The 25,383-nt window shown below is 47.6% G+C and overlaps 2 protein-coding genes across 3 annotated transcripts in view; one reads left to right on the forward strand and one right to left on the reverse strand.

Moving 5' to 3' along the window:
• The window catches only part of EMP2 (epithelial membrane protein 2), a 594,685-nt gene that overhangs the window by 503,905 nt on the left and 65,397 nt on the right, over positions 1-25,383 (forward strand). The window lies entirely within an intron of this gene.
• ATF7IP2 (activating transcription factor 7 interacting protein 2) overlaps positions 1-25,383 on the reverse strand; it is a 564,057-nt gene that overhangs the window by 279,391 nt on the left and 259,283 nt on the right. The window lies entirely within an intron of this gene.

Raw genomic sequence — 25,383 nt, forward strand, 5'->3', positions numbered from 1 at the left:
ACACGGCCACCGTGTGATCCACCTGTGGAGGCCCACACCATCGTGATTCCATAGCCGGTGCAAAAGGATAAAGCAGTTTAAACTGACTAGGTACCAGGAAGGGCCGTTTCAAAATGCGCCACAGTTCATTAACAGTGTAATGAAACTCAGCTGGGCAGGGAAAAACCTGCGCCGACTTGCGGGTCCTGTGTGTCCCAAAAGAGGACACAATGCCGGAGGATTGGGCTCATCCTCCAAATATAGTGTTTCCTTAACAGAAACAATCAATTCATCCATGGTCGTGCGTTCTTCAGGCGACCCCAGGGGAGAATCATCAACCCCCTCCACCTCAGACCCCAGCGGGTCAAAGGATGAGCGAGACCCTAAAAAGGGCCCGCCCGCCGCAGCAGCCATATCACCATCTGAATCAGAGGAGAGAGACAATCTGGGCCTCTTTCTAGCAGCACGTTCAGCCATCAGCACCTCCATTTTGGACACTAAGGACGCCACTACAGCGGCCAAATCAGGCTAAAAAGGGGCCACAGCAGGACTGGGTTCCCCCACCAGGGCTGGAGGGAATTTGTTGTCCTGAGAATCCATTGCCCAAGGTGAAAAATAACAGTGCAATAAAAAAGGGAACTGTCCCTTTAACACCGCTGCGGAATGCGCAGCCCACCGCTATGTTAACAGTGACAAAAGACCCCCAATAGGAGAAAAAAACTGAGCCAGAAATGACAAAAACAGAAGGTTATGGAAGAGACAGTCTGCAGAGCCCACAGAGTGTTACCACCAAGGTCGCTGCTTCAGAGGAAAAGGAAGTGAGGTCAGAAGAGGCTTAACTATAAGCTGCAAAGGACTCAGGGAAAATGGCTGCCCGTAGAACTGAATGGGAGACTTTGGGAAAATGGCCGCCGAACATGTGCGGAACGATCGTTCTGCCACACGCAAGATGGCTCCGGATGGCGCCAAAACAGCATGTAATACAGCCCACAGTGAAGCCAACAAGCTTGCCCAAATTAAAGATGGCGGACCGCATGGTTTTCCCCCGCTGCAGTCGCCACACACATCGCCTGCACCCCCAGTGAAACACCTAAGTGACAGAGGGAAGGGGGCTCCCACAAACACACAGCACCGCAGTGTATGTACAAAAAGACCCCACAGGGATCACAAACAGGGAGACCCACACCGGCACAGACATCAGGGACACACAGCAACACAGGACCGGCCACCCCACACAGAGGCCCCACACAGAAGTACTCCCCTGTACCAGATGGCATCGGGAGCCTCTCGGAATGGAAAGCCGCTGTCCTCATCTGACAGGGAATGCCGTTAGCCAGGGACAATACACTGCAGCACCGCAGATGTGTCCAGTGAGGTAGCCACCTCACGGCCGCATCCCTGCTGCGAGCAGGGATGGGTCGTTCATAATGCCAGGACGAACCATGGCTGAACGCTCGATGGCTGGCTGGGGATCCCTCTGACCCTCCGCCCTGTAGAACCAGGGCGGTCAGTCCAATTCCCAGCTCCGCATGAATCCATCTTCATCCAAAGAATCGACTAAACTAAAGCAGACAAAATAAACAGCTAGTAAATCAAAGAAAAAACTGACATTTTCAAAGAAATTCAAATAAAAAAAAGGATTAGAAAGGCTAAGCACAGGGAAGCCTAACTACTCCTGACGCTAGGCAGAAAAAAACTGAGTTGGGAGTGGTCACTGCAGGGGGGTATTGACCAGTGGGACAGCCCCCATGGGTGTGTATATGCAAATGCCTTTGTTCTTTTGACTAAGTCTTATGCCTAGCTACTCCTGCGGAGCGGAAGTCAACACCCAATAGTGATGACTTGGAGGAGGCGGCGACTGTCGGAGGACGTAAGAGAAATGGGATTTTTTACCTACCGTAAAATCCATTTGTTTCTCTGCTTTAAATCATAGACGGATGGGTACTAAGCCCATCCCACTAGGAGTGACCAGGTAGAGCCAAAGGGTTTGACACGCCCAGGGTGGGGTCCTTGGGTTATTACCCTTGGCCTAAACATTGCATCTTCAGTTTAGTTGCAAGCAGTGAATAATAACCAAAACCCAACTCTTTAGAGAAAAGAGGGGTGGGAGCTATGTTCGTAGTTGGACTCAGAGAAATGGATTTAACGGTAAGTAAAAAATCCCATTTTCTCTTTCGTGCACCGGACGTAGCTGCTGCTTTAAATAAGTAAGTAACCACTGAGGGGTGAGGAAAGGACAAACTTAAAAGAATGCAATTCCTACGGCTAACATAGCCAACTATATAACATGGAGCCCAACAAGAAACAACTGGGGCTCAATTGTCGAAAAACCATAAAGGAGAAGGAAAAGTAGACTGCTCCTTAAATGGTGGCCTGCAAAACCTTGCGGCCAAAGGACGCACCCGAGGATGCTAACACATCCACTCTGTAAAACTTGGTGAATGTATGTACAGACGACCAAGTGGCTGCCTTGCAAACCTGCATCACTGACGCCTGATGGCGGAAAGCCCAAGAGGCACTCAACGCCCACATAGAGTGAGCCGTGACAGGGAAAGGAGGAAACTTGCCCTTAAGAGAATACACCTTCACCAACGTCTGTCTGATCCTTTGAGAGATGATCGCAGCAGACGCAGCCTGACCCTTACGGGGTCCATCCTTATTCACAGAGTCCAACTTACGAAAGGACTCAGTAGTCTCCAGATACACCCGCATCGCCCGAACCACATCCAAGCAATTTCCTTAGGATGTGAAGGTTTCGGACAGAGTGACGGAAGCACTAGGTCTTCGTTCAGATGGAAATCTGAAACCACCTTAGGAAGAAACGATGGAATAGACCGTAACACTACCTTATCCCTGTGTATTATCAGATAAGGAGAGCGGCAAGATATCGCCGCTAGTTCAGAAACTCTGCAAGCAGAGGCGATAGCCACCAAAAAGGCAACTTTCTGCGACAAGGCGAGCAAGGAAATGTGTCTGTTCTCGAAAGAAGATTTCTGAAGAACCGATAGAACCAAATTAAGGTCCCATGGAGGTAACGGAGACCTCCTGGGGGGAGCCAAATGGCGAACCCCCTGAAGAAACGTACGAATCAAAGAGTGCATAGCCAAAGGGCGTTCGAAGTACACAGCCAAGGCCGAGATCTGACACTTAAGAGTGCCCAACGCCAAACATTGGTCAACCCCTTTCTGTAAAAGGTCAGGATCCTGCTGATAGCAAAGGATCTAGGGTGCAGCTTCAGCGATTCGCACCAAACAATGTATGCTTTCCACGTACAATGATAAATCTTCCGAGAAGTGGACTTCCTAGCCTTGAGTAAGGTAGGGATCACAGAATCGTACAGACCCCTGTCCTTTAACATCGTGCTCTTAACAGCCAAGCCGTTAAAGCCAGCGACTGTAAAGCAGGATGGAAGATCGGAAACTGAGATAGAAGATCTTCCCGCAGAGGAAGTGTCCACGGACCTGTGACCTTCAGCCGAATCACGTCAGCGTACCAGGATCTCTGGGGCCAAATCGGGAGCCACCAGAATTACTGGAATCCCCTCCAACTCGACCCTGTGTAGCAGGCAAGATAAAAGTTTCAGTGGAGGAAACGCATAAATTAGCCCGTACTGGCTCCAGGGAGCCACCAGGGAGTCTACCAGAGGATAAAATTGTTGAATATCCGCGCTCTCAAAGATTAGCAGCCAGCATTAACCACAATGCGATACAAAAACTATAGACAAAAAATGCAGCGCTCATAGAATAACATATGGTGTAAATGAATATATGAAACTCCACTTCAAGCTGTCGAAATGAGTTGTATAGTCCACCAACACCCTTAACGTGTGACAATCGGTCTATGAAATCACAGGGACAGTGAAGACCTCCACCACACACAAAGTAGCCTGCAGGGGGCCCCCTGATGACGCAGTTGCCTGCGAAACATGTAGGCGGAGTTTCAGCACGGTTCGACGTCACAAGCTGGAAGTGCTTTACTGCTACAGTGGTTTTATTGATTCAAGGCTGTTTTATGATGATGTATCTGGTGAGTGCATTTTACTTTCAATAAACATACACCTGTGAAAACGTACTTCACCATGGTCTTCCCCTTGTTTTTTAACTTTTGGGAGTGACTGTGCCTGGCTACTTCTACTTTGGGATCTGACATTTGAATTGGGAGCACCTATTGGAAGGCTTTCAGGGTCGATTATCAAGCTTTATAACAACAAGCGTTGTGTGACCATTGTGAGAGCGGTGGTCATACCCATCTGGTAAGAGGCCAGCAGGCTACTTTGTGTGTGGTGGAGGTCTTCACTGTCCCTGTGATTTCATAAATAGATTGTCACACGTTAAGGGTGTTGTCGGTGGACTATACAACTCATTTCGACAGCTTGAAGTGGAGTTTCATATATTCGTCTACCAGAGGATCTCTGGACCGAGCCACAAACTTTGAAACTTTCCTGTTTTGTCTGGACGCAAACAGGTCCACATCCGGGGTCCCCCACTCCCTGATCCAGGGTTTGACGACTCAGGTAGTCCGCCTAGCAATTGTCTACTCCAGGAACGAACAAGGTGGAAAGGGCTGGGACGTAGTCATCTGCCCAGCGCAGGATCTCGGCTACCTCCATGGCTGCCAGGGCACTCCTGGTGCCCCCTTAATGATTGACATATGCCACGGCCGTGACATTGTCGGACTGGACTCGGACAGAACACCCTTTGAAATTGTCAATCCAGTGGAACAAGCTCAACTTGATTGTTCTCAGTTCCAGAACGTTGATCGGGAGCTTGGACTCTTCCAACGTCCAGGTCCCTTGAACATTCAGGGTGCCTAGCACTCCCCCCCCCCCCCCCAACCGGTCAGACAGACATCTGTCATCGCCACCGTCCAGAATACTGGAAGGAAGGATTTCCCGTAGAGAAGATTCGGAGAGCTGAGCCACCAATTCAGGGAGTCCTAGGATCTCAGACTCAAACGAATCAGAATGTCCAGGGATAGAGGATCCTTGTCCCATTTGACAAGGATCTCCTGTTGCAAAAGTCTGGTGTGGGCCTGAGCATATGGTATGGCCTCGAAGGAGGACACCATCAGGCCCAGCACCTGCATAGATGACCTGAGGGACACCGGGTCGCAAGCCAGCAGCAACAGAATCGCTTCCCTTAACTTCTGTAACTTCACAGGAGGTAGAAATACCTTTGCCGAAGCTGAATCTAGGATCATCCCTAGATATTCCAGTCTGGTTGTAGGAACCAGGGCAGATTTCTGAAGGTTGAGATTCCAACCGAACTGCTTCAGAGTATGAATGGCCATTCCAATTTCACAGGTGAGTCAGCTCAGAGAAGAAGATCGTCCAGGTAACCCAGAATCGCTATTCCGCTCTGTCGTAGCAGAGCCAGGATAGGGGCTAACACCTTAGTGAATACCCTGGGTGCAAAGGCGAGAACAAACGGTAAAGACACAAATTGAAAATGGTCCTTGCCCACCATGAAGCGGAGGAATCATTGATGACCCTGGCAAAAAGGACATGGAGATAGGCATCCTTGATATCGATCGAGGCCAGCAGGTCCCCCTGATGCAAGAACGCCACCACTGGCCGCAGGGACTCCATGCAAAATTTCTGGAAGCGCACAAAGCAGTTCAGACTTTTGAGGTTCAAGATTGAACACTATTTGCCCTCCTTCCGTGGAACAGTAAACATGTTTGAATAGAACCCTCAAAAGCGTTCCTGATGAGGAACTGGTACAATCACGCCTTGTGACAGCATATCCCGAATCACTTCCTGCAGCCCCGCAAGGTGGCCTGGGGACAGCTGAAGATTGAAGGGAAACAAAACTATCTTGTACCCGGCCCGAATTACCTCGTGGACCCACCGGTCGTGCAATATGAGGTCCAAGGATCCGGGAAGAAACAGACGTTCCCCCACCGCTGAAGGTGGGGCAGACCAAGGGGTCTGCTTGGAGGTGCTGGGGACAGAGGATTTCAGCTTACCAGCCCACCGTTTCCCGGATCCTTTTCCACCCGAATGCTGTTTGGTTTTCTGCGACACGGTCGCACGAAAAAGGCGCTTCTGGGCTCTAAAGGAAGGATCTTGCTTACGCGAGGGAGACTTACCCTTAGTCGAGTAAGGAAGGAGTGTGCTCTTTCCCCCAGTGACCATCTTGATCAAGTCAACCAAGGAGGAACCAAAAAGGCGATCATCCTGAAAGGTAAGATCTGCCAAAAGCTTCCTCAAACGGGTAGCGTCTAGCCAAACGTTTGGGAATTGCAAGCGTACGATTAGGTCGCCGCCATTGTTCCTCCACTAAGGCGGACAAGACTTTGGGACAAGGGAAAACCTTGGCCGATTTCTTTGCTCTCAGGGATCCAAAGGATACCAAAGCTCCTTGCGATTTAGAAATCGCATTTGTGATTTTTAGGGTGTTCCTCACTGAGGATATCAAAGCATCTACCAACGCCTTTTCCTGTGCCAAGGTGGGTGTGGAAACATCCTTTTCCGCGTCAGAAAAGTCTGAATGCACATCATGAGCATCAGAAGCGGGCCCCAACAATACATCTGGGGTCACAGACAAACTTGGGGAATCCATGTTAGACATATGGTCAAACAGTAGGATTGCATAGTAAGAATGTAAAGAGCAGACAGGGAAACACCGGAACCTGCACCGCAAGGGGTTAAACAGAAGCTTCTCCTGAAAACAGGAGCAATGGCCTAAGAGGGAGCAATCCACGCCCAATCTCCAAATCGTAGGAGGGGAAGGTCCCAGGTGACCCCTCATAGTGGAGGAGGGTGGTAGGAGGTATGGGTACCCGAGGGTCCTCCTCGCCTATGGAGGAGCCTACGTTCGCCCAAGGCCCGCTAACCAGACGGGGGGGCTGTACTTACCGGACCACGCTGCTGAGGGTGGGTGTCCATCCCGACAGACTGCCTCTGCACTGCAGTGAGGGTGCTGTCAGTCAAGGGGCACGCTGCGACGCTGGCATGCCAGGTGTGTGCGTCCCCGCGGAGTGTTTCACCCGCAGGCCAGTCCCCAGTTTGTGGGACTATAGTCGCTATGGAGACCCAGCCCGGAGTTACGGTTTGCAAGCGCTCGCTGGCCACAAACTGGGAGACCGTAAGGCTCTCATATAGCCAGTCCGAAAACCCAGCCGGCATTCCACAGGAAGTGGAGTCAGCAGGAACAAAAAATAAAATAAAAAAAGGTTCCCTTTAAGATGTTTAAAACAGAGCTAGGACAAAAAGGTTCCAGCAGGGAGCTGTTTGGCCACTCCTAAGACCAGGATGCTAAAACTGAAGATGCAACCGTGAGGCCAGGGGTAATAACCCAGGGACCCGGCCCCCCAGGGCATGTCAAAGCCTTTGGCTCTACCTGGTCACTCCTAGTGGGAGGGGCTTATTACCCATCCGTTTTTGATTTAAAGCAGCAGCTATGTCTGTCAGTGGACGAAATAGAAATGCACAACAACCAAGATCACAAAGTGATGGTAGCATCTTCTCTTTCAAAATCGAGCAATACATCTGTAAATTCATGATACCATCAATAAAATGCAGCTCCCCGACACCAGCAGCACTCATACAGCCCTACAGTAGGACACAGCCATCACCATGTTTCACTGTAGGCACCATGCATTTTTCTTTGTACTCCTCACCTTTGCGACACCATACAGTTATGAAGCCAACAGTTCCAAAAACATTTATCCTGGTCTCATCACTCCAGAGTACAGAGTCCCAGTAGTCTTCTTTTCAGCATGGGCTCTGTCAAATTCTAGGTGGGCTTTTTTTGTGCATGGGCTTAAGGAGAGGCTTTCTTCATGGACAACAACTATGCATGCCATTTCGCTGCAGTGTACGCCGTATTGTGTCACAGGAAACAACCACTTCAGTTTGGTTTTCTACTTCTGCAGCTAACTGCAGTGAACTTGCATGCCAATTTTGCTCCACCCCTTCTTATCAGAAGATGCTCTGACACATCTGAGTCATGGGGACTGTCGAGGAGTTCTCGTCCATGGACGTTGTGGTTTAATGGTTGCAGTTCCATCTCTTAAATTTTTGTATCACTTTTGCTACAGTATTCTGACTGCTAAGTAAAGCTTGCTGATCTTGTAGCCTTCACCTTTGTGTACAGAAATGATGTTCTTTCTCAGGCCTTGTGACATTTCTCTTCCATGTGGTACCATTGCAGACAGCATGAAATGGGAACGGTTTTCATTGTTAAGTAACAACCTTTTATAATCAACTGTCTGCTGGACACCAGTTTAATAAATAATTCGACTCGTAGTTGAATTCTAGTTATTAGAATTTTGTCGTCCAAAATTTAGCTTTGCTCCTAAGACTTACATAGTTCATTTTGCTGAAAAAAAAAACACAATTCCATCTAGTTCAACCAATAAAAAAAAGGGGAGAAAAAAAGTACACACACACACACATACAGTTATGCTCATAAGTTTACATAGCTAAGCAGAATTTATGATTTCTTGGCTATTTTTTAGAGAATATGAATAACACAAAAACTTTTTTCACTCATGGTTAGCGTTTGGCTGAAGCCATTTATTAGCAATAAACGGTTTACTCTTTTTAAAACCAGAATGACAACAGAAACTACCCAAATGACCCTGATCAAAAGTTTACATACCCGAGTTCCTAATACCGTGTATTGGTTCCTTGAACATCAATGACAGCTTGAAGTCTTTTGTGGTACTTGTGAATGAGGCTCTTTACCTTCTCAGATGGTAACGCTGCCCATTCTTCCTGGCAAAAGGCCTCCAGATCCTGTACATTCTTGGTCTGTCTTGCATGAACTGCACGTTTGAGATCTCCCCAGAGTGGCTCAACGATATTGAGGTCAGGAGACTGAGATGGCCACTCCAGAACCTTCACTTTATTCTGCTGTAGCCAATGACAGGTCGACTTGGCATTTGTGTTTAGGATCACTGTAATGTTGGAATGTCCAAGTACATCCCATGTGCAGCTTCCAGGCTGATGAATGCAAATTTTCCTCCAGCACTTTTTTTATAACATGCTGCATTCATCTTGCCATAAATTCTGACCAAATTTCCTGTGCCTTTGTAGCTCACATATCCCCTTTCCAAATGTAGCATTTATGGTTGTGGCCAAAAAGCTAAATTTTGGTCTCATCACTCCAAATGACTTTATGCCAGAAGGTTTGAGGCTTGTTCTGTGCTGTTTGGTGCATTGTAAGAGGGATACTTTGTGACATTTACGTAGGAATGGCTTTCTTCTGGCAACTCGACCATGCAGCCCATCTTCCTTCAAGTGCCTCTTTATTGTCAGGGTTCATACATTTTTACCAATAAAATTCCATGACTTTTCCATGACTTCACGTAAATATTCATAACAATGTTTCATCGAATGTCTATGTATACATTTTAAATAAGAAGAAAATCCATGTCACACCCAGCATATTTTTACTAAAATAAATGACAAGCTTTGTAGTGTACAGTACCATTGCAGTTAGGGTTTCATTTCTGGATACAGCGTGACTCAAAATGGTCCCTTGTTTTACAGTGCATGAGATGGAGGCACCGCTGCCGCAGCTGGGAGCCGGCGTCACTTCAGGCGCACGGGTGAAAAGGCCAGCGATTGGATTGGAAGCTGTCGAGCACACAGCTGCAGACTGGTGCTTTGCACCTTTAGCGCGGCTAGACAGCGCTGCCTCTCCCATGTTCGAAATGTTAAACGTTTTAAGACACAGTGTACATTTAGCACGTCCCGGGTCCTGATCTTTCTCCAGCCACCTCTCATACTTTTCATCATGAAGCCATACATTTTTAAAGCTGCATTTCCCTGGCATTGCTACACACTAACTTTAGCTGAAACTGCGTTACCCCCATAAAGTTAACTATTGTAATTTGACCAATATACTGGAGAAAGAAGATTAATGGGTGCTCCTGCTTGGGGATAAAGCTTCAGTTCAGGCAGGCACGATGGAGGTGCAGCCGGACTGGTATGGATGGCACAGATGCACAAATGCGGTGCTTACTCTTTATATTAGTCTATATACTGGAGAAAGAAGATGAATGGGCACTCCTGCTCGGGGATAAAGCTTCAGTTCAGGCAGTCATGAAGGTGCAGCCAGACTGGTATGGATGGCACAGATGCACAAATGCGGCGCTTACTCTTTGTTAGGCCGAAGCCACAATCCCACGAACAGGCAGAAAAGACAGAAAGGCGCCACTCAGTGGAGCAGATGCTTAATAATTTTATTTAAGATAATATAGTGCAGCGCAATCCTAAAAATAACAACCACCAATATGATGATAATATTTAAATTAGATCATTTAAATATAGTCCAAAAATGCGAAGCCAGAAAAAAGTGGAGGAGAAAGCAGATGATGAAAACAAGAGCCCAAAACAGACTGGTGAACAGATTCACTAGAGTATGCCTTTTAAGTGCTCAGAAATTCCCACCACCAGGCATTTTCTGCCTCTCACCTTATGGTATAGACCCTGCAGGGTCAAACAGCATAATATCATCCACTCTCAGGGAACACAGCTTCCAAAAGTATACACAAGCCCTGCATGATCCCTTAGCGAGATGTCACAGCTGGTCAGATAAACAGTTGTGTTCAAAATTATTCAACCACCACTGAAATTGATTGTTTTGGCCAGTTTGACATTGATTTTGATCATTCAGTCATCCTGTTTACAATTAAATCAAAGAGGCACGTGTAGGTCAGACAAATATAACATAACATTTATAATGAAATAACCACAAATGTCTTTTCTGTGCTCACATCATTATCAGTTTTATTCAACCCCCAAGTGACATTCAATCTTAGTACTTCGTACAACATCCTTTTACAGTTATAACAGCTTTTAAACGTGAAGCATAGCTTGACACAAGTGTCTTGCAGCGATCTACGGGTATCTTCGCCCATTTGTCATGGGCAAAAGCCTCCAGTTCAGTCACATTCTTAGGCTTGTACACTGCAACTGCTTTCTTTAAGTCCCACCAGAGGTTCTCAATCGGATTTAAGTCTGATGACTGTGATGGCCACTCCAAAATGTTCCAGCCTTTAATCTGCAACCATGCTCTAGTGGACTTGGAGGTATGCTTGGGATCATTGTCCTGTTGAAAGGTCCAACGTCTCCCAAGCCTCAGGTTTGTGACGGACTGCATCACATTGTCATCCAATATCTCCTGGTACTGAAGAGAAATCATGGTACCTTGCACACACTGAAGCTTCCCTGTACCTGCAGAAGCAAAACAGCCCCAAAGCATGATTGACCCCCACCATGCTTCACAGTAGGCAAGGTGTTCTTTTCTTCATAGGCCTTGTTCTTCCTCCTCCAAACATAGCGTTGATCCATGGGCCCAAACAGTTCCAATTTTGTTTCATCAGTCCACAGAACACTATCCCAAAACTTCTGTGGTTTGTCCACATGACTTTTGGCATACTGCAGTCGACTCTTCTTATTCTTTGGAGACAGCAAGGGGGTGCGCCTGGGAGTTCTGGCATGGAGGCCTTCATTACGCAGTGTGCGCCGTATTGTCTGAGCAGAAACTTCAGTACTCACATCTGACAAATCTTTTCTCAGTTCCTCAGCAGTCACACTGGGACTTTTCTCCACTCTACACTTCAGGTAGCACACAGCAGTTGAAGTCAGCATCTTCTTTCTGCCACGACCAGGTAGCGTTTCAACAGTGCCCTTTGCCTTGAATTTGCAAATGATGCTTCCTATGGTGTCTCTTGGTATGTTTAACATCTTTGCAATCTTCTTATAGCCATTGCTCTTCCTGTGAAGAGTAATCACCTCTTCTCTTGTCTTTCTGGACCATTCTCTTGACTTCACCATGTTTGTAACCACACCAGTAAATGTCTAGAAGGAGCTGAGAATCACAGTCATTTTAAAGCTGCCTATTTGGTGCTTATTAGGCTTTATTGCTGCTCCCCGACATCCACAGGTGTTTTCCTGATTGAAAACACTTCAATGAACCTCTGTTCTTCAGAGTGGTAGTCTTTAAGGGGTTGAATAATTGTGTCAATGAAGAATTCACAAAAGAAACATTTACTACTGTATTACAAAACCAATTGATGTCATTTTAGTTGCATATGGTTCTTTAAGAAGTCCTTGTAGGATTTCATTCTGAATACAATTACAAATGTACACTAAATTCCCTAAAATCCTTTACAGCATTGGGGGTTGAATAATTTTGAACACAACTGTACCAAATCCGGAAAAGCATCCAGCGATATGTAAAGAAATCAGATAGGATCTAGTGCTCTCTGTTTACTAAAATCTTATTGCACAGTGAACATGAATGCACTTACATAATATCCTGATTACAAAGGCTGTATTGCAGAGCGTGCATATATTCCTGGCAGTTGTGGCTGAAATTATATTTGGTCTACCTGACCGTGGTTTGACTCCAACAGAACCCCTCATTTTCCACTTCTTGATTAGAGTTTGAACACTGCTGATTGGCATTCTCAATTCCTTGGATATTTTTTTATATCCCTTTCCTGTTTTATACAATTTAACTACCTTTTCCCGCAGATCCTTTGACAATTCTTTTGTTTTCCCCATGACTCAGATGTGTCAGTGCAGCACTGGATGAAAGATGCAAGGGTCTGTCAGGAGTCCAGAAACTCAATGACCTTTTATACACACACATATTGGTCATACTTGTATATGTGCAGCACTATAACTATATAATATTGTTTGTAGGTGTATAAAGAAAACACAAAGTGATAGCAGCATACACACTAACCTATTATAGCAGCTCACAGGATACACTAAACCAGTGTTTTTCAACCTTTTTTGTGCAAAGGCACACTTTTTTCATGAAAAAAAATCACGAGGCACACCACCATTAGAAAATGTTAAAAAAAATTAACTCTGTGCCTATATTGACTATATATATAAAGTAATTGTCTTGAATAGGAATCAAATAAACACAAAGAAATTATTTTATAATAACTTTATTATGAAATAATAAAGTATTTTATAATTTTTTATGCCTTTTAACACTGCGAGGGTACCTTTCAAAATGAACCCCCCCCCTTTGTAAGGCAACTTGTTCCCAGGTTGAGGAGACAAAGATGTAATTTCTACATCTTGCTCCCAGAAGGGATCATGTGACTCACGGGCATGTGCCGGGGGCCTATTAGAGTGGAAGCCCCTTTATAGTAAAGGTGCACCCAAATATCTGATCCCCAATAACCTCCAAAATTGAACACACACAAATCATGAAAAAGTATTTTGCTAAAAATTCCATAAATAAAAAACAATGTCACCTGCTGTACAGTTAATTCATCATCAATTTCCAACATCAGGGCAGGGAACAATGTAGAGCCAGCCTCAATCCTGAAGACCCAGCACCACACCACAATGTCCTCCTACCTGATAATGTTGCCCAGGCTGCCTGTCACCACCACGACGTGCTGTCTGACAGTTTTCTTCTTTTCCAGGTTCTGTGACAGTGAGTCTCACGCTGCGCACCTGCAGACAGTGCAGTGCGCGCTGAAAGTGGGTGGAGGCGGAGCCAAATTGTAAAAGGCGGGGACTGGGAGGCGGCGGGGCGGCTGCCTGGAGGAGAAGAGGCTCAGAAGGGGTGACGTCACTGGTTGCTAGATGCTAAGCGGCCTCTAGCCTAGCAACCAGTGCTCCCCGCAGAAAGAGCGCCGCAGCCACAGGACAGAGGCAGAGAGAGCAGCGCCGCCGCCACAGCCACAGGACACGAGCGGATGACAGATGGTCAGTAAGGCGGTTCTGAACTGCCAAATGTTTAGTAACTGGTTCTGTAGAACCGGTGAGAACCGGCTGAATCTCGAATGATTTTGGAATTTTCCCCACGGCACACCAGGCAATATCTCACAGCACACTAGTGTGCCGCGGCACAGTGGTTGAAAAACACTACACTAAACTGATAACCCAATGGTTAAGAATATGGAGTTGCATCTGTCAATGAACAATAGAGAAAAAAATATAATTTTTGTAAGAACTTACTGTAACAGATCCCCAATACTTGGACCAAGTATTTCTGTCTAAGGTCTCCAGACTCTCAAGTGATGCAGTGACCTGGCCCCTCAATTCCCCCCAAACATCAGCCAAAGCTTGATGAAGGGTAAAACAAATGACACTTTATTCACCAGCTCACTTCCAATATATACAGTCTCATGAGTTTGATTTCATTATCATATGCAAATGTAATTGTATACAGAACATAGTTAACATACCTTGGCCTTCTGGAAAGAGACAATAGGTGAATGAGACTGCAACATTATCATAATAAATTCAACAAACAACAAGCCCAAAACATAGCCAAATACGCATTCCTAGAAGTGTGAACACACTCCACCTTTAAACAGATGAAAGCAGAAGACATAGGCTCTCAGACTGCCCGTCTCCATTTTCAACACACCTTATTATAACTTAAGTGTCAATTCACATCCCCCCAGTATACCATAGCTCAGTCTTATGTCATTAGCATCTGTTTAGTCTCTCATGGTGTGAAGTCCTTTGTTGTAATAGGCCCCAAGTCTTTGTCGCTTGGGGTGACAGGGACTTAAATTCAAAGTAACAGTACTCCAAGGGTCCCCCAGCATACACCCCCAACCAGAGCCACGCTCCCCTACAAGCCAGGGCCATAGTCCGTGGGCAGGAGGCTGGCCTCAAAACTCCTCCAGTAACCCGTGGCGAACGTCCCAGCAAATGGGCGTTCGTCACACTTACCGTAAAAATATTTTTTCCTCTGATAGTCGACGCCTGATGGTATTATAGCTTTCACTAATGGGTAATGGCGCATTCTGCAGGCGCAGGCTAGGCAGATAATTATCAGGTTAATACAAAAAAAAGAAACTTTTGTACCTCAGCCCGCCACTAGGGGGCCATCCCACAGCCATTACCAGAAACCCAATCTGATATTACTTCAGTTTCGTAGCAAGCAGTACCGGAAGGCAACAACACCCAGATCCAAAAACCAGAGGGGTGAGGGCGGCGACTGTCAGAGGACTCGGAGAAAATAATTTTATGGTAAGTTCTTACAAAAATTCTATTTTCTCTTACGTCCTCTGACAGTCGCTGCCCGATGGTATTAGCCTTCACTAGTGGGACATCCCAAAGCAGTGCAGGTATGAGGGGTGGGAAACGCAACCAGATAAGAAGGTAACGCAAATAACCGGGCTATTAACAACCTGAGCCCACAGAAAAAACTGGAACAAACCCAGAAAAAACACCCCAACAAGGAAAGACATTAAAATGAATGTCCCCTCAAACAACTGCGGCACTCAAAACCAAAGGAAGCATCCAAAGATGCCAAAACGTCAAATTTGTAAAACTTTGTGAAAGTGTGCACGGATGACCTTGTACACCTGAGCCACAGACGCCTGATGGCAAAAAGCCTAAGAGGCACTAAACAGCTCAAGTAGAATGAGCCTTTACTGGGAAAGGAGGAACCTGACCTTTGATAGAATAGGCCTGAACATTCGTCTGATTCATTTAGAAATGGTCGCCGCGGAGGCGGCCGATACCTTCCAAGATCCCTCAGGAACAAATAGAGAGTCAGACTGCCGAATTGACTCCGTGGCGGACAGGTAGACCTTGACCGCCCGGACCATATCCAGAGAATGCAATATAAACTCCTTAGGATGCTTGGGCCGCGCGCACAGCGAATGCAACACAATATCCTCAATAAGGTGGAATGAAGAAACCACCTTGGGAAGAAAAGATTGACTTGGTCCCAGAACCACCTCATCCCTATGAAGTACCAGATAAGGAGAACGGCAGGACAAGGCCACCAATTCAGACACTCTGCGAGCCGACGTGATGGCCACCAGAAAGGCCACTTTTTGTGACAACACAGACAGAGGAATCTCTCTGATGTTCTCGAAAGGAGGTGTTTGTAACACCGAAAAAACCAGAGTCAGATCCCAGGGAGGCAAAGGAGCCCTCCTCGGGGGAGCCAAGTGCCGCACCCCTTGAATAAAGGTGCGGATCAAAGAATGCGACGCCAGCGGTCGCTGAAAAAAGATGGCCAAGGCCGACAACTGACCCTTGACCAGACACTGATCAACTCCTTACTGTAGGAAGGCCAAGACCTTTGCCACCGAGAAGGAACGAGGAAGAAGACCATTTTCCTTGCACATAGCGATATACGCTTTCCAGGTGCGGTGATAAATCTTCCTGGAAGCGGCTTGGCAAGTCTTTAACAAGGTAGGGATGACCGCCTGTGGAAGGCCTCTGTCCCTCAGGACCTGGCTTTCAACAGCCATGCCGTTAAAGCCAGCGACTGTAAAGCAGAATGGAAGATCGGTCCCTGAGACAGAAGATCGTCTCGCAGCGGAAGCCGCCAGGGAGGTTCGACGACCATCTGGACGATGTCCGCGTACCAGAACCGTCGAGGTCAGTCCGGGGCCACTAGAATTACTGACAACCGTTCCGACGCCACCCTGCGAAGGAACCTGGACAGCAGTTGAAACTGAGGAAAGGCATTGACCAGCCGGTAGCGGTGCTAAGGCCCCACCAACGTGTCCGCCAGAGGATCGCGAGTTCTGGCCACAAACCTTTTTGTTGAGACGGGACGTGAACAGATCTACATCCGGAGTCCCCCACTGGGCGCACAGAAGGTGAAACACCTCTGGATGCAGGGACCATTCCCCTTTATCCAAGGTCTGGTGAGTCAGATAGTCCGCCTGACAGTTTTCCACACCCGGAATGTAAACAGCCGATATCGCTGGTACATCCGATTCGGCCCAGGACAGGATCTCGGCCACTTCCATGGCCGCCCCGGGCGCTCTTCATGCCCCCCTGGTGATTTATGTATGCCACGGCTGTGGCATTGTCCATCTGTACCAGGACCAGACACCCCTGAAGCTGAGATGACCACCGGAATAGGCAAAGCTTTATCGCCCGGAGCTCCAGGACATTGATCGGCAGTGAGGTCTCCCCTGCCGACCAGGTCCTCTGGGCACAGAGCGTGCCCAGAACTCCTCCCCAGCCCGACAGGCTGGCATCTGTGGTGAGAATTGTCCACAACAGAGGTCAGAAAGACTAGCCCTGTGTCACAGATAGTGACTGGAGCCACCACAAGAGATCTGACCTCACCAGGCAACTCAAGGAAATTCCCCTTTCCAAGGACTGAGGTGTCCTGTCCCACCTGTCTAGGATCTCTGCTTGCAGAGTCCTGGTATGAAATTGAGCAAATGGAACTGCTTCGAAGGCCGAGACCATCAGGCCCAGAACTCGCATGCAGGTCCGCAAAGAGGAGAGATCGCTGAGCCTGAGGGCCCCAATCTCTTCCCGTAAAGTCCTGAGTTTGTCCACCGGAAGGCAGACCCAGAGATTGAGCAGAATCCAGGGCCATCCCCAGATACTGAAGATGATTTGAGGCAGTCAGTGCTGACTTCTGAAAATTGATGGTCCACCCGAATTCCTGGAGTGTCTGAACCATCACTGCCAGTTCGCTCGACAAGGTCACCCTTGAGTTCGACCTTAACAAGAGGTGATCTAGGTAACCGAGGACCGAAATGCCCCGCAAAACGCAGTAAAGCTAGAACCGGAGCCAACAACCTTGGTGAAGACCCTGGGAGCCGAAGCGAGACCGAAAGGCAACGCAACAAACTGATAGTGCTCTCCAGCCACCGCAAAGAGGAGATCTCCGATGACCCTCGAAAATCGGGATGTGTAGATACGCATCCTTCAGGTCTATTGAAGCCAGGAAGTCCCCTGGTCTCAACGATGCTACCACCGACCGGATGGATTCCATCCAGCAGTTCAGAGATTTTAAGTCCAGAATCGGACGTACCTTGCCCTCTTTCCTGGGCAATGTGAATAGGTTGGAGTAAAAACCACGAAAACGTTCCTGTGAGGAAACGGGTACAATGACTCCTTGGGCCAGCAGATCGTGCACTGCCCCCATGATATCTCTGAGACGATCGGGAGACAGCTGGAGACTGGACGGGAAGAGCCTGTCTGCGGGGCGAGATCGGAATTCGATCTTGTACCTTGAACGAATCAGTTCTTGAACCCACCTGTCCGGAATGCCGGACAACCAGGGTTCCTGAAAACAACACAGACGTCCCCCCACCCCGACAATGTGTGAGGGCCTCCCTTAAGGCAGAGGTGGACTGGGCCGCCGAGCCAGACTGTCCGGCTTACCCGTCCATGGTTTCTTCTGGCCACCCGGGGGTCGGAAGGGTTTACCCTTCTCTTGCGTCCCGAATGGCACGAAAGGAAGTATGTTGGGTCCTGAAGGAGGGTCCCCGCCACGCGCGGGGGACTTACCTTTGGTGATCTGGGGCAACAGAGTACACTTACCCCCTGTGAACCCCTAATCAACTCGTCCAGAGTTTCCCCAAAAGGACGACCCCCTTTAAAGGGAATCTCAGACACCGTCTTTTTGGACGCATGGTCAGCGGACCAGCTCTTCAACCAGATAATGCGGCGGATCGCGATGCCCACCACCGACAACTGTGCGACCAAGGGAGCTTCGTCCAAAGCCACGTTGCACAGATACATCCCAGTTTGGATGAGCTGATCAACCATTGCAAGGACAGTCGGCAAACCCGACTCTGCCACCAGGGTGCTGCGAAGCCCCTTGCCCCATACCGTGAGCGCCTGAGAGGCCATCACAGAGGCAAAAACAGGTTTCAACAGGGAACCCGCCACCATATAATTGTGACGGGAGAGTGCCTCCACCCGTCTATCTGCTGGATCCCGGAAGACCGGGGAATCCTCCACTGGCATCAAGGTGGACTTATTCAGCTGAGACACAGTGTGATCCACTTTTGGGAATACCGTCCAATGTTTTTCTACCGCCTCAGCGAAAGTATAGTGGACGGCAAAGCGCTTAGGCACTACCAACATGTGCTTAATACGCCTCCACTGGTCATTCACAATCTCGTGAAATTCCTCCGGGCAGGTATAAGCCTGACCAGACTTCTGGGGTCAGTTGAACCCGAAAGCAGACCGCTTCCGTGACTCAGATGGCTCATCTTCAAGAACAAGAGCTTCTTTAATGGCGCTAATGATAGCGTCCATCGTAGCGCGTTCCCGCACAACCGAGGGGGAAGACTCCTCCTCATCCCCCTCAGAAGCGGGGGACCGGGACCCCTCAGGGGGACCATCGTCCGTGGCAACCAATTCTGGCTCAGAGTCAGAGGACAGAGGGCACGGGCCGTTTTTAGGAAGAGCGTTCTGACGTCAGCAGATGCACCTGGGATGCCAAAGTCGCAAGGGCCGCAGATAAAGAGGCCATGGAAGAGGATACAGGTGTACCTGAAGCCCCCACAAGGTCTGCGGGGAATTTGTTTTGCACATTTTGCCTTAAAATTAAAAAAGGGATGCTGGCCCTTTAAATCGGCTGTTTCGCGGACCCAAAACAAAAGGAAGGAAGGACTTGCCCTGGCACAGAGCTGGAGAATGAATCCACCACAACAGAGCAAACTTTGTGTTGTGGCTCAACCGAATCATAGAATCCAATGACTTTGGATCCTTGTTCCATTTGACCAAAATCTCCCTTTGCAAAGGTCTTGTGTGGAACTGAGCAAAGGGGACCGCCTCGAAAGGTCGATACCATCAAACCCAAGGCCCGCATGCAAACTCGCAGAGAGGACAGATTGTTGTCCAGCAACAACCAAATCGCCTGCAACTTTTGTAGCTTGTCCAGGGGGAGAAAAACCTTTGCCCAGGCTAAATCCAGACTCAAGCCCAGATACTCCAGTCTCAGGACAGGAGTCAGCGTTTATTTCTTGAAATTGAGGTTTTAACTAAACTCTTGTAGGAGTCTTGACGATGATCTCCAAATCCCCCAACAAGGCTGAGTGAAAGTCCGCTCTGAACAGGAGGAGATCGTCCATGTACCCTAGTACCGCAATCCTCCGCTGGCCAAACAATGCCAATACCGGCGCTAGAACCTTGGCCAACACGTATGAGAAGTCCTTGGGAGCGGAGGCGAGACCAAAGGATAACGCTACAAATTGATAATGTTCCTCTGCTACTGCAAAGCGAAGAAACCGCCAGTGTCCATCGTAAATAGGGATGTGTAGATATGCGTCCTTGATATCTATGGAGGCTAAGAACTCTCCCTGATGAAGACGCCACTACTGTGCGGATCGATTCCATCTGAAACCTCTGTACTCACACAATGCGATTCAGAGCCTTGAGATAAAGAATGGGATGCACCTTGCCTTCCTTTCTGGGTACTATCAAAAGGTTTGAATAAAACCCTTGAAACCGTTCCTGAGATGGAACCGGTACAATCACGCCTTGCGACAGCAAATCTTGTACCGCCCCACACAGGTCCCATAACCGGACTGGGGATAATTGTAGATTGGACGGGAAGAACCTGTCCAAAGGACGAGACCAGAATTGATCTTGTACCCTAATCGGATCAGTTAGTGAACCCACTTGTCCTGAATTGAGGAAGTCCAGGGTTCCTGAAAGAAACAAAAACGTCCCCCCACTCCAGAATCGGTTGAGGGCTTCCCTTCATGCAGCTGAAGACTTTTCGGCAGGCCCAGATTTTCCGGACTTCGTCTTTCCCGACCATGGCTTCTTCAGACCCCCAAAAGATCTGAACGATTTTTCTTTCTCTTGCGACCCGGGGGCACGAAAAAAATGTTTATGAGCATTAAAAGGAAGGACCCCGCCTAGGACATGGCGCCTTACCTTTAGAAGATTGGGGCAGATTAGTGCTCTTACCCCCCTTGATACCTTTGATCAACTCGTCAAGAGAGGATCCAGCCTCTCCCCTGTAAACGGAAGATCAGCCACAGCCTTTTTTTAGGCCTGGTCAGCCGACCAGCATTTCAGACATACCAAGCGCCTAATTGCAATCCCCAATGCTGACATCCTGGCCACCAACAATGCTGAATCCAGGGATGTATCACACATGAATACCAGAGCTTGAGCCAACTGGTCTAGTAATTCCAGCACCGCAGGGGGGAGCCGTGCAGTTTCCAAGTTATTTTTAAGTAACTTCACCCATTCAGTAGCAGTCCGCGCTACCAGAACATTTGCAAAGGTAGTCTTTAACATGTGACTTGCCACCACGTGTAATTCTTCCACGGTACCGGAGTCACCTTATTCAACCTGGCCACCTGAGAATTTACTTTTAGTGGAACAGTCTACCTATTGGACACCACCTCCGCAAAGGGGTAACGGCGTGCAAAACGCTTAGGCCCCACTAACATCTGCTTAATGCGTCTATTGTTCATCTACAATGGAGTGAAACAATTCTGAGCGAGGAAACACTTTCCCCGACTTAGGGGATTTGCAGGAGCCATAAGACACTTGCGCACCTGACACTGTATGTTCATCAGCCAATTATAGAGTTTCCCCGCACAGAAACTATCAGAGCTTCCACCAATGCAGGTTCCCGTGCTGTGGATGATGAGGACAGGTCCTCTCCACCATCAGAATGCGAAGACATCGACCCCTCAAGCTGGTCTGCGTCCGCGGCGATCATATCTATCTCAGAGTCTGAAGACCCCGCTAATGGAGGTGAGGGCGGAGGGCGTTTGCGGCTGGCTACACCAGAAATGGCCATATCTACTTTTGACATCAACCTTTGCCAAAAAAAATTGCAATCTGTGGCTGAGACTTGGAACCGGAGGGTCCAGCAGTCACTTCCAGGGGGTCTGCAGCTGAAATTCTGTCCTGGTACTCCATGTTACTGTAATAGAATTTTTTGCGGGTATGTCCCTTTAAGACTGCGAAAACTGCGATCCCACCGTCACAGCACTGGCTCTGAAATCCTGATAATATATTTAATAGCAGAGCAGAAAGGGAAAGGGAAAACCCACAAGAACTCAAAAAAAAAAAAAAAAAAATGTTACCAGGCCAGAGGGGAGCTGCCAGCACGATCTGCAAAAACGAAACAAACTAACTGCATAGGAAGAGGAAGAGAAATCAGCCTCTATCTGTATAACACCATGCCCCATGCCTGGCCAGCCCATGGACCTCAAGAAAATGGCCGCTCATACATTCTCAATGGGGAATAGAAAATTGCTGCCCATGAAATCTTAATGGGAACACAGAAGTCATGAACCCCAGCATAATGGTGGCCCCCGTGGCACGACATGCGGTCTCCAGGACCCCCAAAATAATAGGCATCTAAAAGTCCCTGACCAGGGACCCACACAGGACAATCCACCCCCCTGAAAAAGGCGTCATAACGGCATTATCTGTCCACTCTCAGGCTTGTCCCCATCCATCGGGGCAGTGTCATGGCGAGGCCTAGTTCTGGGCTATAACCTGTAACCTGCTCACCTGCCACGTCATAACCTGCTCACGCTCGATCTCCAGGTTGGCGAAAACCACAGCTGGCTGCTGCTTGTAGTTCCTCTGGATCTTGGATCTCAGGAACTAAGTAGTGAAAAATTAGAAAAAAAATCCCAAGCTTTCCCTGTTACAGCTAAGACCGAAGTCCCAGCAGGGCTAGGTCCTATTCCTAACATTGGCAGAACAAACTAATGATAGAGTGCGAGGGGTTATGCCTGCAGGAACAGCCCCCATAGGTGTGGTTAAGCTTTTAGCCTGCCTAGTGCCTATTCCTGATGGGAGGAGCATAACCCTACTAGTAATGAAGATGGAGCTGCGTCTATCGATGAACGATAGAGAAACTAAGAAACTAAGAATTTCTGGAACAATGGACACTGTTTAATAATTATTTGGCCCTCCTAAGGTGATCTAATCACACCCAGTGAGTGGGAGTGAGCCACAACTTTGTGTCTAAATGGACACACAAAGCTGGGCTTTGGGAGTGCGTCTGCTTAAGTGCCCCCAGAGCTTGCTGTGGGGACAAATGCCAGGAGGAAGGGCCGAGGAGTGGTGGCAAGGGACCTGAGGAGGATCTGGGCTGCTCTGTGCAAATCACTGCACAGAGCAGGTACAGTATCTCACAAAAGTGAGTACACCCCTCACACTTTTTGTAAATATTTTAGTATATCTTTTCACAACACTGAAGAAATGACACATTGCTACAATATAAAGTAGTAAGTGTACAGCTTGTATAATGGTGTCAATTTGCTGTCCCTTCAAAAAAAAAAAAAAACAACAACACACAGCCATTAATGTCTAAACCGCTGCCAACAAAAGTGAGTACACCCCTAAGGCAAAAATGTCCAAATTGGGTCCAAAGTGTCAATATTTTGTGTGGCCCCCCTTATTTTCCAGCACTGCCTTAACCCTCTTGGGCATGGAGTTCACCAGAGCTTCACAGGTTGCCACTGGAGTCCTCTTCCACTCCTTCATAACGACGTCAAGGAGCTAGTGGATGTTAGAGACCTTGCACTCCTCCACCTTCTGTGAGTATGCCCCACAGATGCTCAATAGGGTTTAAGCATGAAGACATGCTTGGCCAGTCCATCACTTTTACCCTCAGCTTCTTTAGCAAGGCAGTGGTCGTCTTGGAGGTGTGTTTGGGGTCGTTAGGTTGGAATATTGCCATGCGCACAGTCTTTGAAGGAAGGAGATCATGCTTTGCTTCAGAATGTCACAGTACATGTTGGCATTCATGGTTCCCTCAATGAACTGTAGCTCTCCAGTGCCGTCAGCACTTGTGCAGCCCCAGACCATGACGCTCCCACCACCATGCTTGACTGTAGACGCACTTGTCTTTGTACTCCTCACCTGGTTGCCGTCACACACGGTTGACACAATCTGAACCAAATAGGTTTATCTTGGTCTCATCAGACTAGAGGACATGGTTCCATTAATCCATGTCCTTATTCGGCTTGTCTTCAGCAAACTGTTAACAGACTTTCTTGTGCATCATCTTTAGAAGAGGCTTCCTACTGGGATGACAGCCATGCAGACCAATTTGATGCAGTGTGCGGCATATGGTATGAGCACTGACCGGCTGACCCCTTGACAATCTTCTAGCCTAATATAAATAATAATGGGTGCGCTAACCAGTAAAAAAAAAAAAAAAAGGTGGCAGCACTTGAACTCTAAGAACTAAAGAGTACAGAAATAAAAGGAAATTAAATAAAATAAGTGCCCCATACACCTGCAACTAGAAAACTGTATAAATACAAAACACACGTGATGCCAAAATTATTATTTAACAGTCTCTCAATCAAGTGTAGATCAAGGTGACTCCTTCACACAGGATCCCAGTAAAAAAGATGATCCAGACACTTCAGTGTAAAGACACCAGTGAAATGAAATGAACATAGACAGTAAGGTGTCTCCTTACCAGATCCACATAAAACTGTGCAAAATTCAGCCAATAAAACAGTGATTCATAAATGTGACTTATCACCACTTATCACCAGCTATTTCCCGGGCCGCCAGGGCACTTCTTGTGCCCGCTTGGTGATTGACATAGGCCATGGCCATGGCATTGTCTGATTGAATGCGTACCGAACAGCCATGAAGATGAAATGTTCAATTATACAGACAAAGTCTGATCGCTCGGAGTTCCACTACATTGATCGGCAGTCTGGACTATTCCAAAGTCCAGACCCCCTGAGCACAATCTGTGCCGAGGACGCCTCCCCACCCGGACAGGCTGGCACCAGTGGTGACAACCGTCCAGTACAGGGGGAGAAAGGATTTTCTCTGTCGAAGTGCCCGTGAACTAAGCCACCATACCAGGCTCAAATTGCAGGCCGTCCAGTGTGGCTATGTCATGGCAGACATAGCGCGGAGCTGAGGCCTGCGCTGGCCTGACTGGGGGGACCCTCTGGATCTAGATTATCCAGTCTGTCACCCAGTCCATCAGTTGATAGACTCTCACAGGAACAAAATAAAGCTAGGAAACAAATTCCATTTAAAAAGTAAAAAAATTGCCAGAGATCCCAGCAAGGAACTAGGTCCTTACTCCTGACTAGGCAGAAAAAAATGGAATGCCTATATCTGAGAGTGGGCATATACCCTCTGGGACTGTCCCATAGGCGTAGTCAAGCTTTTTCTTACCTAATGTCCTACTCCTGTAGGAGGCAACATAACAAAACGGTCAAGATAAGCAGCTGTGTCCGTCAATGAACGGAAGAGAAATGTAATTTTTGGTGAGATACTCCCAATAGGAACGCATCTAAAAAGGGACCCAGTAGCTTTCCTTTTTAGTGCCCTGCCCTTTCTGAATCTGTTTACATGCTGTTTTCTTGCACTCTTCATGCAAGTGCAATTTCAAATAAATCTCATTTTTAGTGGAACATACTGTACCATTATAGTATTTTATCCTGAGGTGCTATTTGAAGAATTGAGAGTTGTCCTCCTATTGATACCCTGTGTCGCCACTGATGGATATCTGCCATTTATAACTGCTCTATAACTTGAGAGTCAATTTTATATGGTAAGCAATTTGGATTGTCCATGTGGTGACTGATGAATTCAACTTAAACTTACTCACTGGTGTTGGATGAACTTTCCTTTCTACCTTATCATGGACTTTTATTGATTGTGATGATTTCATCTACTATTGGCGCTACCTTTTGTATACAATTATGAAACCACTCCTA

The sequence above is a fragment of the Pelophylax lessonae genome (assembly GCF_965119305.1).
Source record: "Pelophylax lessonae genome assembly, chromosome: 6".
Lineage (NCBI taxonomy): Eukaryota > Metazoa > Chordata > Amphibia > Anura > Ranidae > Pelophylax > Pelophylax lessonae.